Here is a 14,909-nt window from a genome sequence, read left to right on the forward strand (position 1 = left end):
GAGGCATCTCCCCAACTGAAGCTCCTTCCTCTGTGATAACTCCAGCTGTGTCAAGTTGACACAAAACCAGCCATTACAGGCGGGAAGCTTCTTAAGAGCAAGATCACTTCTCTTCCCTCCTCCCTTGCTCCCCCTTCCCCTCCCTCCTCCCTCTACCCCCTCCTTTCCCTCTGTCCTCCCTTTCCACTATTCTAGTTCTCTTTCTTCTTCCTCCCCCTCCTTCCCCCGATTGTGGTCGATCCAGTGAATGAGTTTCATTGGACTCATTTACAGGAAGATGGAGGACAGATGCACACTCATGCACAGGTAGCTCCCCAGCGGCTACACCATGGAAGGAAATGTCTCTTCCTTGCCCAGCAACCATTAATGGCCAGCAGCTCCCCAGAGGGGAATGAGGTCTCTTGAGCCTGTAACCTGCTAGTAACTGTGAACTGCCTCAGTGGAAAAACAGACAGGGTCTCCTGAGCCCCTTCCAAAGGGCAGGATCTCCACTGTCTGAAGTAACACTGCGTATGCAGAGTCCACAGCCAATGTCTATAATGGAACTGAAATACATTCTTAGTAAGTCCATGCAGATTGAGTGAGGTCTGTGCTGGCTCGTTTTTCAAGTCAACGTGACACATGATAAAGTCATTTTGAAAGAGGGAACCTCAGTTGAGAAAATGTCCCCACCAAACTGGCTTGTGGGCAAGGCTGTAGTGTATTTTCTTGACTGATGATTGAGGGGGGAGTGGCCAGCTCCCTGTGAGCAGTGCTACCCATGGGCTGGTGGTCCTAGGTGCTATAAAAAAGCAGGCTAGCTCTGTGTACCATTCCTGCCAGAGGAGAGTCGGCCTCCTGGGAGGGCTCTGACCCCGGGGACTCAGTTGAGATCACCATCTTGTATCCTGGGTCTCTCAGAGACCAGTCTGCGCAGGAGAACATGTGGGCTGCAGAAGCAACAGAGCAGACAGGGGCCCTTTGGGCCTTCATCCTCAGCCAGGAGGCAGAGCTGAGGCCCAGACCTCTATGTACCTTCCCTGCCAGAGGAGAGCTTGCCTACAGAGAGTGCTCTGACCACTGGGACTCAGGAGAGAGTTGGACTCCCAGGAATGCTGACAGAGGCCAACAGAATCACAGGAGGAACAAGCTCCAGTCAGAGACAGCTAGAACATCGGACACCAGAGATTACCAGATGGTGAAAGGCAAACGTAAGAATCTTAGTAACAGAAACCAAGACCACTCGACATCATCAGAACCCAGTTCTCCCAGGACAGTGAGTCCTCGATATCCCAACACACCTGAAAAGCAAGATTCAGATTTAAAATCATATCTCATGATGCTGGTAGAGGATTTTAAGAACGGCATTAATAACTCACTTAAAGAAATACAGGAGAACACTGTGAAACAGGTAGAAGTCCTTAAAGAGGAAACACAAAAATACCTTAAAGAATTACAGGAAAACACAACCAAACAGGTAATGGGATTGAACAAAACCATCTAAGATCTAAAAATAGAAGTAGAAACAATAAAGAAAACCCAAAGGGAGACAACTCTGGAGATAGAAATCCTAGGAAAGAAATCAGGAACCATAGATGCAAGTATCAGAAAAAGAATACTAGAGATGGAAGAGAGACTCTCAGGTGCAGAAGATTCCATAGAAAACATGGACACAACAATCAAAGAAAATGCAAAATGTAAAAAGATCCTAACTCAAAACATCCAGAAAATCCAGGACACAATGAGAAGTCCAAACCTAAGGATAATAGGTATAGATGAGAATGTAGGTTTTCAACTTAAAGGGCCAGTAAATATCTTCAACAAAATTATAGAAGAAAACTTTCCTAACCTAAAGAAAGAGATGCCCATGAACATACAAGAAGTCTATAGAACTCTAAATAGACTGGACCAGAAAAGAAATTCCTCCTGACACATAATAATCAGAATGACAAATGCACTAAATAAAGACAGACTATTAAAAGCAATAGGGGAAAAAGGTCAAGTAACATATAAAGGCAGGCCTATTAGAATTACTCCAGACTTCTCACCAGAGACTATGAAAGCCAGAAGACCCTGGACAGATGTTATACAGACCCTAAGAGAACACAAATGCTGGCCCAGGCTACTATACCCAGCAAAACTCTCAATTACCATAGATGGAGAAACTAGAGTATTCCATGACAAAACCAAATTTCCACAATATCTTTCCACTAATCCAGCCCTTCAAAGGATAATAAAGGGAAAACTCCAACACAAGGAGGGAAATTACACCCTAGAAAAAGCAAGAAAGTAATCCTTCAACAAACCTAAGAAGATAGCCACAAGAACAGAGTCCCAACTCTAACAACAATTACTTATCCTTAATATCTCTTAATATGAATGGACTCAATTCCCCAATAAAAAGACATAGACTAACAGACTGGCTACATAAACAGGACCCAACATTTTGCTGCATACAGGAACCCCATCTCAGGGACAAAGAGACACTACCTCAGAGTAAAAGGCTGGAAAACAATTTTCAAAGCAAATGGTCCAAAGAAACAACCAGAAGTAGCCATTCTAATATTGGATAAAATCGACTTCCAACCCAAAGTCATCAAAAAAGACAAGGAGGGGCACTTTATACTCATCAAAGGTAAAATCTTTGATAGTAGAAGGCAGGGCTGAAACCAACCAAGTAGAAACAAAAAGAACTATACAAAGAATCAATCAAACCAGGAGCTGTTTTTTTGATAAAATCAACAAGATAGATAAACCGTTAGACAGACTAACTAGAGGGACAGTATCCTAATTAACAAAATCAGAAATGAAAAGGGAGACATAACAACAGAACCTGAGGAAATCCAAAACATCACCAGATCCTACTACAAAGGGCTATACTCAACAAAACTGGAAAACCTGGATGAAATGGACAATTTTCTAGACAGATACCAGGTACCAAAGTTAATTCAGGATCAGATTAATGATCTAAACAGTCCCATATCCCCTAAAGAAATAGAGGCAGTCGTTAATAGTCTCCCAACCAAAAAAAAAAAAAAAAAGAAAAAAAATGAAAAAAAAAAAAAAAAAGCCCAGGACCAGATGGGTTTAGTGCAGAGTTCTATCAGACCTTCAAAGAAGACCTAATTTCAATTCTCCTCAAACTATTCCACAAAATAGAAACAGAAGGTACTCTACCCAGTTCATTCTATAAAGCCATAATTACTCTGATAGCCTAACAGAACAGCAATGGCTTGTGCTATAAGATCGAGAATCGACAAATGGGACCTCATAAAATTTCAAAGCTTCTGTAAGGCAAAAGACACTGTCAATAAGACGATAAGGCCACCAACAGATTGGGAAAGGATTTTTACCAATCCTAAATCTGACAGGGGACTAATACCCAATATATTTACAAAGAACTCAAGAAGCTGGACTCCAGAAACTCAACCCTATTAAAAATGGGGTACAAAGCTAAACAAAGAATTCTCAACCAAGGAATGCTGAATGGCTGAGAAGCACCCGAAAAAATGTTCAGCATCCCTAATCATCAGGGAAATGCAAATCAAAACAACCCTGAGATTCTACCTTACACCAGTCACAATGGCTAAGATCAAAATTCAGGTGACAGCAGATGCTGGTGAGGATGTGGAGAAAAAGGAACACTCCTCTATTGCTGGTAGGATTGCAAGCTGGTACAACCACTCTGGAAATCAGTCTGGCGGTTCCTCAGAAAATTGGACATAGTACTACCAAAAGATCCAGCAATACCTCTCTTGGGCATATACCCAGAAGATGTTCCATCTTGTAATAAGGACACATGCTCCACTATGTTCATAGCAGCCTTATTTATAATAGCTAGAAACTGGAAAGAACCCGGATGTCCCTCAACAGAGGAATTGATAGAGAAAATGTGGTACATTTACACAATGGAATACTACTCAGCTATTAAAAACAATGAATTTATGAAATTCTTAGGCAAATGGATGGATCTGGAGGATATCATCCTGAGTTAGGTAACCCAATCACAAAAGAAGTCACTTGATATGCACTCACTGATAAGTGGATATTAGCCCAGAAACTTAGAATACCCAAGATAAAATTTGCAAAACACACGAATCTCAAGAAGAACGAAGACCAAAGCGTGGATACTTCGTTTCTTCTTAGAATGGGGAACAAAATACCCATGGAAGGAGTTACAGAGACAAAGTTCAGAGCTGAGACAGAAGGAAGGACCATCCAGAAACTGCCCCACCACCTGGGGATCCATCCCATAAACAACCACCAAACCCAGACACTATTGCATATGCCAGCAAGAATTTGCTGGCAGGACCCTGATATAGCTGTCTCTTGTGAGTGCCTGGCAAATACAGAAGTGGATACTCACCATCATTTTTGGATGGAACACAGGGCCCCCAAAGAAGGAGCTAGAGAAATTATCCAAGGAGCTGAAGGGGTCTGCAACCCTATTGGAGGAATAATATGAACTAACCAGTACTCCCCCAGAGCTTGTGTCTCTAGTTGCGTATGTAGCAGAGGATGTCCTAGTCAGACATCAACTGGGGGAGAGGCCCTTGGTCTTGTGAAGATTATATGCCCCAGTACAGGGGAATGCAGGGCCAGGAAGTGGGAGTGGGTGGTTTGGGGAGCAGGGTGGGGAGAGAGTATAGGGGAGTTTTGGAGAGGAAACTAGGAAAGGGGATAGCATTTGGAATGTAAATGAAGAAAATATCTAATTAAAAAAGAAAAGAAGGGGGGAAAAAAGGCAGGCTGAGGCTGAGCAAGCCAGGGGGAACAAGCCAGTAAGCTGTCCTCCTCCAAGGGCCACCGAGGCAGCATAGCAGGAGGAGCTGAGGGGCACTTAACAAAATTTGTTTTGGAATACAAACACTTAGCATGTGGCATCCCTATTGTCCTCTCTCCCTCACACTGAGACTGGACGCCCATCCTCCATCACTTGCCCCTGGTAGCCAAGGCTCTCTCAGTCCTGACCAGACACCCTTGTGAAAACATGTTTCCACCACGGTGTTAGGAAAACAGGGCAACTGGCACCTGGAGAAGTGATGTCTGTTTGCCAGCCTGGCTGAGAACAGCAGTAGCAGCAGCTGAGAGACTTCACAACCTTGAGCAACCAATCCTAGCTGATGTCAGATCTTTGACACAAAGCAGGGGCTCCCGTTTGTAAAGAGACGGTAAAAGCCTGGACTCTCAGACAAGGCCTCTTAATATTTACACAGCAAATAAGAAAGATGCATCCATGGCTCCGCTCTGTGAGTCAAACAGAAAGCCTGTGTGCCTTTGTTCAGCCTGCAACCTTCAGTGTTTGAATCCACAGGAGGATGGGGAGGCAGTGAGTAGATGAGGCAGCGGGAGGGAGGAGTCTGAGAGCGGCCGCTGAGGGAGCTCCCCCCCCCCCCCCCCCCCCCCGCTCTGTGTTCACCCAACTGCTTTCCTTCATAGGGATGAAAGAGCGACATTACACAAGGTGAAGGCAGTTTCTGTTGGGGTGGCTGAAGGGCCTGTGAGGGAATCAGCATTTGGAGAAACTGACGCACTTGCCCGGAAACCACAGATCATCTGCAGAATGGCGATACTGATGTTCAAACCCAGGCAGCCGTGAACCTCAGGCATCTTTTGCTTAAACACAGTCCCTTGACTGGTGGGTTCAGGAGGTGGGAGGGCTAGTTCATGGGGTTTTCATGCCTGACAGACCTGTCTGTGGTCTTGGCTCTGCCCTCTGCAAGGAGTATTTGCTCCTCTGACAAGAGATTTTTCCCCTAAGCCACATTTTCTCCTCTAGGTAACAGGGGTAGCATTACAACAAGGGTCGGGGAGTGGGGACTGTAGGAATATCAGGAGGCTGTGTGGGAAGGAGGCTTAATTTAGAAGACACCTGTTCAGAAGTGTTCATGTGCCTACCACAGGAAAGATACTATGATAATGTGGCTGAGTCTGGACCAGGCTCCTCAGAAAGTTCTAGAAGGATTAGAAGCTGGTGGTACAGGTCTCTACTCCCAGCACTGGAGGGGAAGGGAGGAGCAAGATGCTTAAGGCTAGTCTCCACTGCACAGAGTGACATTATGAGTGTCTTAGGATTTTACTGCTGTGAACAGACACCATGACCAAGGCAAGTGTTATAAAGGACAACATTTAATTGGGGCTGGCTTACAGGTTCAGAAGTTCAGTCCATTATCATCAAGGTGGGAGCATGGCAGCGTCCAGGCAGGCATGGTGCAGGAGGAGCTGAGAGTTCTACATCCTCATCTGAAGATAAGGATGAGGGTCTTAAAACCCACACTCACAGTGACACACCTACTGCAACAGGGCCACACCTTCTAATAGTGCCACTCTCTGGGCTAGCCCAGGCTACATGGTAAGGCTTTGTTTTAAAAACCAAAAGCAGGTAGGTCCATTGATGGTACACAAAGAGGTGGAGGTGGAAGGGTCAGGATGTCCAGACCATCTTTGGCTACATGGTGAGTTTGAGGCTAGCCTGGGCTGCTTGAGATCCTGTTTGGAAAAATCAAGCCCAAAGAAGAAAGAAAATAAGGAGGCTAAGACAGAGATTTTTCTTGGTAGACAGACAGACAGACAGACAGACAAACACATGCACACACTTGTGAGTGTGTACACACACACACAAAGAGAGAGAGAGAGAGAGAGAGAGAGAGAGAGAAACTGAACTTTTCTCTCATCTAGGAAATGCACACATTACTTAAAATCTGAGGCCTGAGGGGAGAGAATTGACAAGCCAGACACAAAGGAAGAGAACCAGGACCCTCACACCGGAAGTGTGGAATGTCCTGACTGCACTGTGCAGGGTGCCAGGCAGGACATGCAGGTTCTGGCTAGAACAGGATCAACGCACCAAGCATATTTTCTGCTCCTGCTCCCAAGCTTCGAAGGGCTAGCAGGAAGATGCACAGACCGAAGGAATGGAAAGACTGCTTCTAATTGCTGCTGGGAGCAGTGCAGGGAAAGACAGGGCACAGCTGGTAGAAAATGCTAGAAGCAGGCTGGAAAAAAGTGAGAGTGAAAGTGAGAAGACAGTTGGAAGTTCTAGTCAGCAGGGCAGCTGAGAGAGAGAGAGAGAGAGAGAGAGAGAGAGAGAGAGAGAGAGAGAGAGAGAGAACAAACCAGAACCAGAACCAGAACCAGAACCAGCGTGGCAATGGAGAGATGGAAGACACACTCCTTGCTCTGTTTGCAGCCTTGCTGCCTCAGGGAAAGATTCATGGTGGCAAATGAATCAGTACCAGGGACAGATAATTGTGAGGGAGCCCAGCACTGTCTTTGTACATGCATGCACTTGTGACTGCGAATGTGACTGTATGCGTGGTTGTGTGTGTGCGCGCACGTGCACATGTCTCATTTACTTAAAACAAACACATTCTGAAAAGCTCGAGGTGCACTTCTGATGTCTAAATGGCTGTGCTAGGTTGTTAATGCAGTGAAAACGCAGAGAGTGCCCTTAATTTGGAAATGTTAATGGCTCCTGCAGGTGCTTTCCAGTTAAACACATTTTCTCTCCTCTCAGTGCAAAGAGTTTTAATTTTTGCCTGTGCCTGTTTTAAATGTTTGTTTTTAGGCCACTGGTAGAGTTATTTGGCTTAATGAAAAAAAAATTGTTTGTAAAGCCAACCGAGGTGTCAAGGCTTAAAATTCGTTTTGTTTCTCTTTGTGAGTGGTGTGTGTGTGTGTGTGTGTGTGTGTGTGTGTAGTGTGTGTGTGTGTCTGTGTGTGTATGTGTGAACTCCTCGGCACATGCCCTCGTGTAGGCTAGAAGTCAAGATGAGTATTTCCTCTATTGATCTCATGTTATGCTTCGAGACAGAGTCTTTCATTGAACTTGAAGCTTGCTGCCTTGGCTAGGCTGCCTGGCCAGCAAGCCTCAGAAATCTGCCTCTCTCTACCCTACCCAACACTGCGTTTATGGTATACACCATTCTGTTTGCTTGCACCATACACATGGGTGCCTGGGATGGAACTTAGGTCCTTAAACTTGCAGAGGGAGCACTTTACTCCCAGCTACCAAGGTGTGTTGGGGGTTGATCCAGTGCTGTTATGTATTAAATGCTAAATACTGGCCCCCAAGGCCTGCTTGAGCAGATCCTCACATATACCAAGTGATGCTATGTAAACTTTGCTCCCCAATTTAAAGCTATTAGTTAAGTAAAAGTGGCAACGGCCAATTAATGGGGAGAATAGAGGTAGGCAGAGTTTCAGTTACCAGGCTGGAGGTCGGAGGTAGGGACCAGGAGGGAAAGAAAAGGGGAGAGGAGAAGGAGGGAGAAGGAGACAGAGAGAACAGGAGGTCTCCCTTAGGTGAGATGGACCAGGAGCTTGTGGCCGAGTGGAATATCCCCTGGGGACAGACTGATGGCACAGAAATAACCCTGGCAAGACTCAAACAGCAAGCACAGCTGGGAAGGATGCAGCCTAGCATATAGGAAAATAGATTAGGGGTAATCCCCCAGTAATTGTATTAAGCTGATTAAATAAATCCATAGGACTCTGCCTTGATAATTGGGGTGGTGGGAGGGAGAGCTGGTGAGGCCATATTAATAACTAATACAGTTTAGTAAAATCCATTTACAGAGGTGCTATTGCCTTTACAGGCATTAAGGAGTCTCTCTATAGCCCTTTTCATTCCTTAAGTCAACACATATGAGTTGAGCACCTACTGTGTGGGGAAGGCATGTAGGTGGAAAGGCTTGGGAGCTAAAGACAGAACTCAGGGAAGGAGGCAGGGGCAGGTGTGTGTGTGTGTGTGTGTGTGTGTGTGTGTGTGTAAGCTAGAGAAAGGGGAAAAAAATCACAACAGAGCCCGAGCATTCAGCTCTTTCCTGAGACTGAGGAGACATTACAAGCAGCAGCTCACCGAGAATCCTGCTTTCTTCCATCCTTCTTATTTGCCTGAGCTCTGAGTGCATCACAGGGTCAATATGGCAGCTGCATTGCACCTTTCGAAAGTGCCATCCCGACAGGAAGGCCTCTCCTTGAAGGGTTCTCTCTCCCTTCTTTCCTGTTGGCTGGAAAATGTTAGTGAATTTTTGGGGGTCCAGTTTAAATGTCTTCCTTCCACTATGCTGTGAGCATGGTCCACCTTCTTCTAAATTCTGGTTTGATTTTCTTCCCCTCCTCATTACGGAGCTCCTATATTGTCACTAGGCATCCCAAATCTTTGTACATATGAGCAAGTCCTACTGACATTCAGGAAGCAATGCCACACACACAATGGAATCTCCTCAGGCAAATCTTCGTAGAGGGACACTGGTGTTTCCCACAGCAGGCAAGCCTATTCTTATGGTCTGGAGGCTTAGAGGCTCACAGAGAAGAGAGGGATGCAGCTGGAATTGAGAAAGTTCCTGAATAGAAATGACCTCTCTTTTTAAGGTTGAGTTGGCTCAAATGTGTGTGTGCTCATGTGCGTGCGTGCATGTGAGCATGTCTCTGTGTGTGTGAGTTAGTGCAGGTGCATGTGTGGAGGTTATAGGACAGCCTAAGGTGTCAATTCCTCATCTCCCATCTTGTTTTATTGTTAAAAAAAAAAGGTTTTTTGTGTGTACATATGTGCCTGAGTGAATAGTTGGTCACTATATGCATGCAGTACCTGAAGAGGCCAGAAGAGGGTGCCAGATCCTGCAGAACTGGAGTTATACTTGGTCATGAGCTATCAAGTCCCAAATCATCTGCAAGAGTGCGAGGGCTCTCAACACCAGAGTCACCTCTCCAGCGCCACTTTCTATCTTGTTTGAGACACGTGTTTTTATTGTTTGTAGCTGCTTCTTTCAGGTAGCCTGCCTGTGAGGTTTTTTTTTTTTGGGGGGGGTGTCCTCTTGCCCCCACCTCCCATTTTGCTGCAGGAGCACTGGGAATTACTGAGGTATGAGGCTGAGTCTGTCTTAGCCACCTGAGCCATCTCTGCAGTCTCCGCTTTGTGTATTTTGATTACAGATTTTAAACACATTTCCTGGCAATTTCCTTAGGATGAGCCTGGTTAAACAGAGTTGGGAAAGTTCCTAGGAATCCCGTTGGTCAATGAAGCGTGGGGCTGTCGCTGAGGCTGGTAGTGTGAGTTCATGGTTATGTTTGTTCTTTTTCTCACTGCCATGAGAACGCAGTGTGTAACTGACAGGAGCAACTCAGGGAGGGACGAGTGCGTCTTTGAGGGTCTAGTCCTTTATGATGGGAAGGCTTGGCGTCAGGAAGACATGCTATTGCGCACACCATCAGGAAGTTTTTCAGGAAAGCAGGGCTGGAGGTAGGGTGAGGTGGGGTGTGGGGTGTGGTGTGCTTTGGGGGATGATGGCGCTCAACTTACTCTCCCCTTTCTGCAGTTGGGAGCCAGCCTATAACGCAGTGCCACTCACAGTCGAGATTTTTTTTTTTTTCCTTTTTAGTCAAATATTTCTGGAAACACTGACACAGACACACATAGATGCTCTAAATCCATTCAGATCGGTAGTGGAGGTGGACCATGGAAGCTGCGTTTGCTCTCTGAGGCCCTTTTTCTGCACCCTTCTCTCGTAGACCCCGTGACTCGCATGACACCCCTGTACTCTTCTCTCGGAGACCCCGTGACTCGCCTGGCCCACAGAACACACTCAGCGAAGAGCTGCTGACTGAATAATCCTCCTGCCCCCGTGCGTCTCCTCCTCCGTAGTCGTCACTGACGGACTGTGGTGACATGCTTTAATTAGACTGGCATTAAAAATGGAGTCCTGATGAGTAAACACGCTAATACCGAAAGGAGGCGATGATTCAATAGCTTCCAGCCTCCCAAGTTTAATTAATGCTCCTGTGAAACCATTGCATGTTTCTTGGATTTAATGCTTTAAATATTATTGGATTCTCACCATGGAGGGAAAACTGAGGAGAGTTTGGGATGCTCTGCCTTCTAGGATCCCCTGGAGCCCAAAGATGGTCATCCACATTTCAGAAGCTTCCTTCCCCAACAGTTACTCACTGGGTAATTTTGGTCCACTATTTGCCTTTTCTTCAAAGCTTGGCTTTGAATATGAGTAACTCTGTGGTCTCTTTTCCTACAGAAGCTTAATTTTCTAATCTTTGTCCATCAGTGTGTAATCTTATCTGTCCATGATATATTATAAGCATCCAGTCTATCCTCCACCCATGCGTTATATCCATCCATCTATCCATCCATCCATACATCCATCCATCCATCCATCCATCCATCGGTCCATCCATCTGTGGGTCATATCCACCCATATAATTATCTGTCTGTGTATCTATCTATGTACCCATGTTTTTATGTATCTATGTATCAATTTATTTATGTGTCTATATATCTATATATGCATGAATGTATGTATATATCCATCCATCCATCCATCCATCCATCCATGGGTCATATCCATCTCTATCTGTCTCTCTATGAATTTATGTACCTATGTTTCTATGTATCTATTTATGTATCTATGTATTTATCAATGTATTCATCCATATGTCATATCCATCTATATATTATAGTCATCCATCTATCTATCTATCTATCTATCTATCTATGTTTCTATGTATCTATATATGTATCTATTTATGTATGAATGTATATATGTATGTATGTATCCATTCATCCTTCCATCCATTCATATGTCATATCATCCATGTATTATAATCATCTGTCTATCTATCCATCCATCCTTCCTTCCATCCATCTATTTAATCTATCCTTCCATCTTTTTATCAATCTACACATGCACACATACATGTACACATATGAACTTATACATATACATCCAGGTCTCCCTTCCTCAGTATCCTAACATGGCCATCTCTCCTCTCCCACCATTCCCCATTCTCTCTGCTGAGCATCACCAAGCTCCCTCATTCTCCGGAGCCTGGGTGTTGATGTTCTTGTTGGCTGTATATAACATTTATTCCACAACACTGTCATAACTTGCTTTCTAAGAGGATAGGTATTGGGAACAGTTAAGTGTTCCCAGCCGTGGCTCCTTTTATCTAGAATTTTGCTCGAAGTCCTCAGAAGAACCAGTTTCTACTATATTGTTTCTGCTGCCTTACATTTTTTTTTAAATCTTGGAGCCTCTAAGTGCTGCTCAAAATTGTGATCTTTATAGGCCACTAAGCTGCAACACTCTTGAAGACGTCTATCTCTAGCTTAAGAGGGACCTGCATATATATAGCAGGTGCTCATTAAATAATTGACTGACTTAATGATGGTGGTTTGCATTTTGTCCTTAAATAGCTTACAGTATATTTCGAGAGCTAGACCTGCTATTTAAGCAGATAAATAAAATAAAGTGGCCATGGGAAAGGAAAGCCAGGTCAATGGGTTCTGACCATCACGGAAGGATGGTAGTGCCCACGGATCAGGGTGGTGTCACAGACATTTTGGCTGCCCCCACTCTTATATCCTCCTGGTCAGTGTTCAAGTTCATGTGAGCCTGGTGCTGATGCTTACGTGATGCCTGAGCTCCTTGGCACATCACAGCAATGTGCTCAGATTCGTGGCTCCTAGATACTTCTAGCTCATCGGGAGTTTATTCCGATTGGGTTCGGGGTTAGCGGAAGGGATGGACACTGACGGGGGCACAGGTAGGAGCCATTGAATGAGCATTTCAACTCACCCCAAGGCAGCAGAGGTGTGGTCTCTGCAGTAGACAAAGCAGGAGCGAGCCCAGGCTTGTAGAGTAGCTGCTCTCATAAATACCCCTCCCACCCACTGTCCTACCTCCTTGAATTATTTGCCTCTCCCCCCATGGTCTGTTCTGGGATCCCCTTTCACGGGGACCACCAACACTCCAGTATTGACTTATGGGAAAGCCCACAGTGAGAGGGACAGAGTGGTCACTTCACACACTCTGGAGAAAGTCAGGGATCTAGAGATGTCCCCATTGATCTGAGGGACCACCCACCTGTGTTAGGGCCACAGGCCACCTGCTTAAGGGGAAGGAAGCTTTAGCTCCTCGGTGATAAAGAAGAAACAGAGACTATACGAAAGGAAGGAAGGAAGGAAGGAAGGAAGGAAGGAAGAAAGAAAGAAAGAAAGAAAGAGAAAGAAAGAAAGAAAAGAAGGAAGGAAGGAAGGAAGAAAGAAAGAAAAGAAGGAAGGAAGAAAGGAAGGAAGAGAGAGAGAGAAAAAAAGAAAGAAAGAAGGAAAGAAAGAAAGAAAGAAATAGAGAAAGAGGGAGTGTGAATTCCAAAGCCCTGAGACCTTCCACCCACTCTGCCACTCAGGTGGCCTTAGTTACTGTCCTGCTGCTGTGACAAAGACAACTTAGGAAGGAAGGACTTCCTTCAACTCTCACTTCATCATGTCGGTGAAGACACGGTGGCAGGGGTGCAAGGCAGCTGGCCACACTGCACCAGGCAGGAAGCAGAGTGATGAACCCCACGGCTCTGTCCTCCCTTTCCTAAAGTCTAGACCCTGTCCACCGGATGGTGCAGACCACAGGGAAGATGAGCCTTCCTTCCCCACTTAACCTAACCAGGTTCATCCCTCGGCAACTCTATGTCCTGTCAGGCTGACAGTCCATATAAGCCATCACAGATGCTGTGTGCTGCCAGGCAAGATCTTTGCCCTCTCTGGGCCTCAGTCTTCACATTGGTCCAGGGATGCAGTCGGGTGGTCTAGTGTCTCAGCTTCCTTCTTAACTCTGGGATCCCGTGAGTTCTCCATGGTTTGCCTTTGCTCCCATCTCTCCTCTCATATTCCAACATCCTGCATTGGCTTTTCTGCTTCTGCAAACTGTTCATTCCCAGGGCAGTTGGGGGTCTGGTTATTACGGCACACAACATCCATGTCCTGTGAGAGGCCCAGATGAAGTTGGATCCATGTAGCTCAGCTTGGGATCTCGACAAAAAACCTTTCTCTCGATGTCTGAGGTATCATTATGGTTAATAATAATGACATCAATCTACCTCATCAGGGCACACGAGTGTTTAACTAAGAAGAATGCTTTTGTCACCGCTAGTAAATATGAAGCATGCCTACTCCATCAGGGTGACACCCCCAGACGGGCGACTCCCTTCCCAGGCTCCTGGTTGCTCATTTGTAACCCAGCCCTCCTTGGAACGACAGCGCGCATTCCTTAGTGATGCTTTCGCTCTTTGACAAATACATTTTTCCATGAGCAGAAACATAATTAACTTAAGTCATTTATATTAATCACAAGGGGAGAATCATGCAAAACAGGGGTAATTTTGTACTGAACACGGCACACTGTCTGATGAATATAGATGATGCTGATCTATGTGTTTATCCAAAAAGAGTGTGTGTGTGTGTGTGTGTGTGTGTGTGTGTGTGAGAGAGAGAGAGAGAGAGAGTGAGAGAGAGAGAGAGAGAGTGAGAGAGAGAACAGAAAACCATAAGCCAACACCCAACTCCACTCCAGCCCCTGAAAAAGCTGGAAAAAAAAATCTGTCAAGGTCTCTTTTTAACGATGCTTCTGAGCTGGGTGGCATCCTGCCCACAGATCGAAAAAGAAAATGACTTTTCAAGTGTTTACAGAGCCCGAACAGCAAGAGCGATTCCTTCCCAGCGTGGGTGTCCCAGCGTGACTTCAGGAGGCTGGAATGGCCGGTCTTTGCAAACGTGAGGCTGCTCTCTCCACAGCTGAGCTCTTGGGAAGGCATGTGAGGTGGGTCAGGCAGGTGTGAGGTGTGGTAGCAAGGGCCAGGTCCCAGGAGCCCAGCCTCTGCTGCAGAACACTTGGCTGCGGTGATTAAGAGCGGCAATGCCTGCTGTTCTGCGGCTCCCTCTCCTCCACCCACTCATGAGTGAAACAGTAGCCAGGCTCACTGAAGGGAAGGGAGGCGCACGGAATCGGGAGTGGGCAGAGAAGAGGGTGTGGGACCATTGAGACGCAGAAGATTTGGGCTGGAAGGAAGTCTCCATGCGGCGGGACCTGCCCCCTCCCCTTTTCCCATTTGAGAAACTGAGGAGAATTACAGTGTGTGGCTTCAAT

At 45.8% G+C, this 14,909-nt stretch overlaps 1 protein-coding gene across 3 annotated transcripts in view; it reads left to right on the forward strand.

Moving 5' to 3' along the window:
- Unc5cl (unc-5 family C-terminal like) overlaps nt 1-10,764 on the forward strand; it is an 85,583-nt gene extending 74,819 nt beyond the window's left edge. For 2 of the 3 annotated variants that reach the window (XR_876580.3, XR_876582.3), the window contains one exon: nt 10,492-10,716. The gene's annotated coding sequence lies outside the window, so the exon portion shown is untranslated. Of the gene's footprint in view, nt 1-10,491 lie in introns of all 3 variants that reach the window. The other variant, XR_876584.3, reaches the window with a different exon arrangement.
- The last annotated feature ends 4,145 nt before the right edge of the window (nt 10,765-14,909 follow it).

This window comes from Mus musculus, chromosome 17, assembly GCF_000001635.26.
Source record: "Mus musculus strain C57BL/6J chromosome 17, GRCm38.p6 C57BL/6J".
In the NCBI taxonomy this organism is placed as follows: Eukaryota; Metazoa; Chordata; class Mammalia; order Rodentia; family Muridae; genus Mus; species Mus musculus.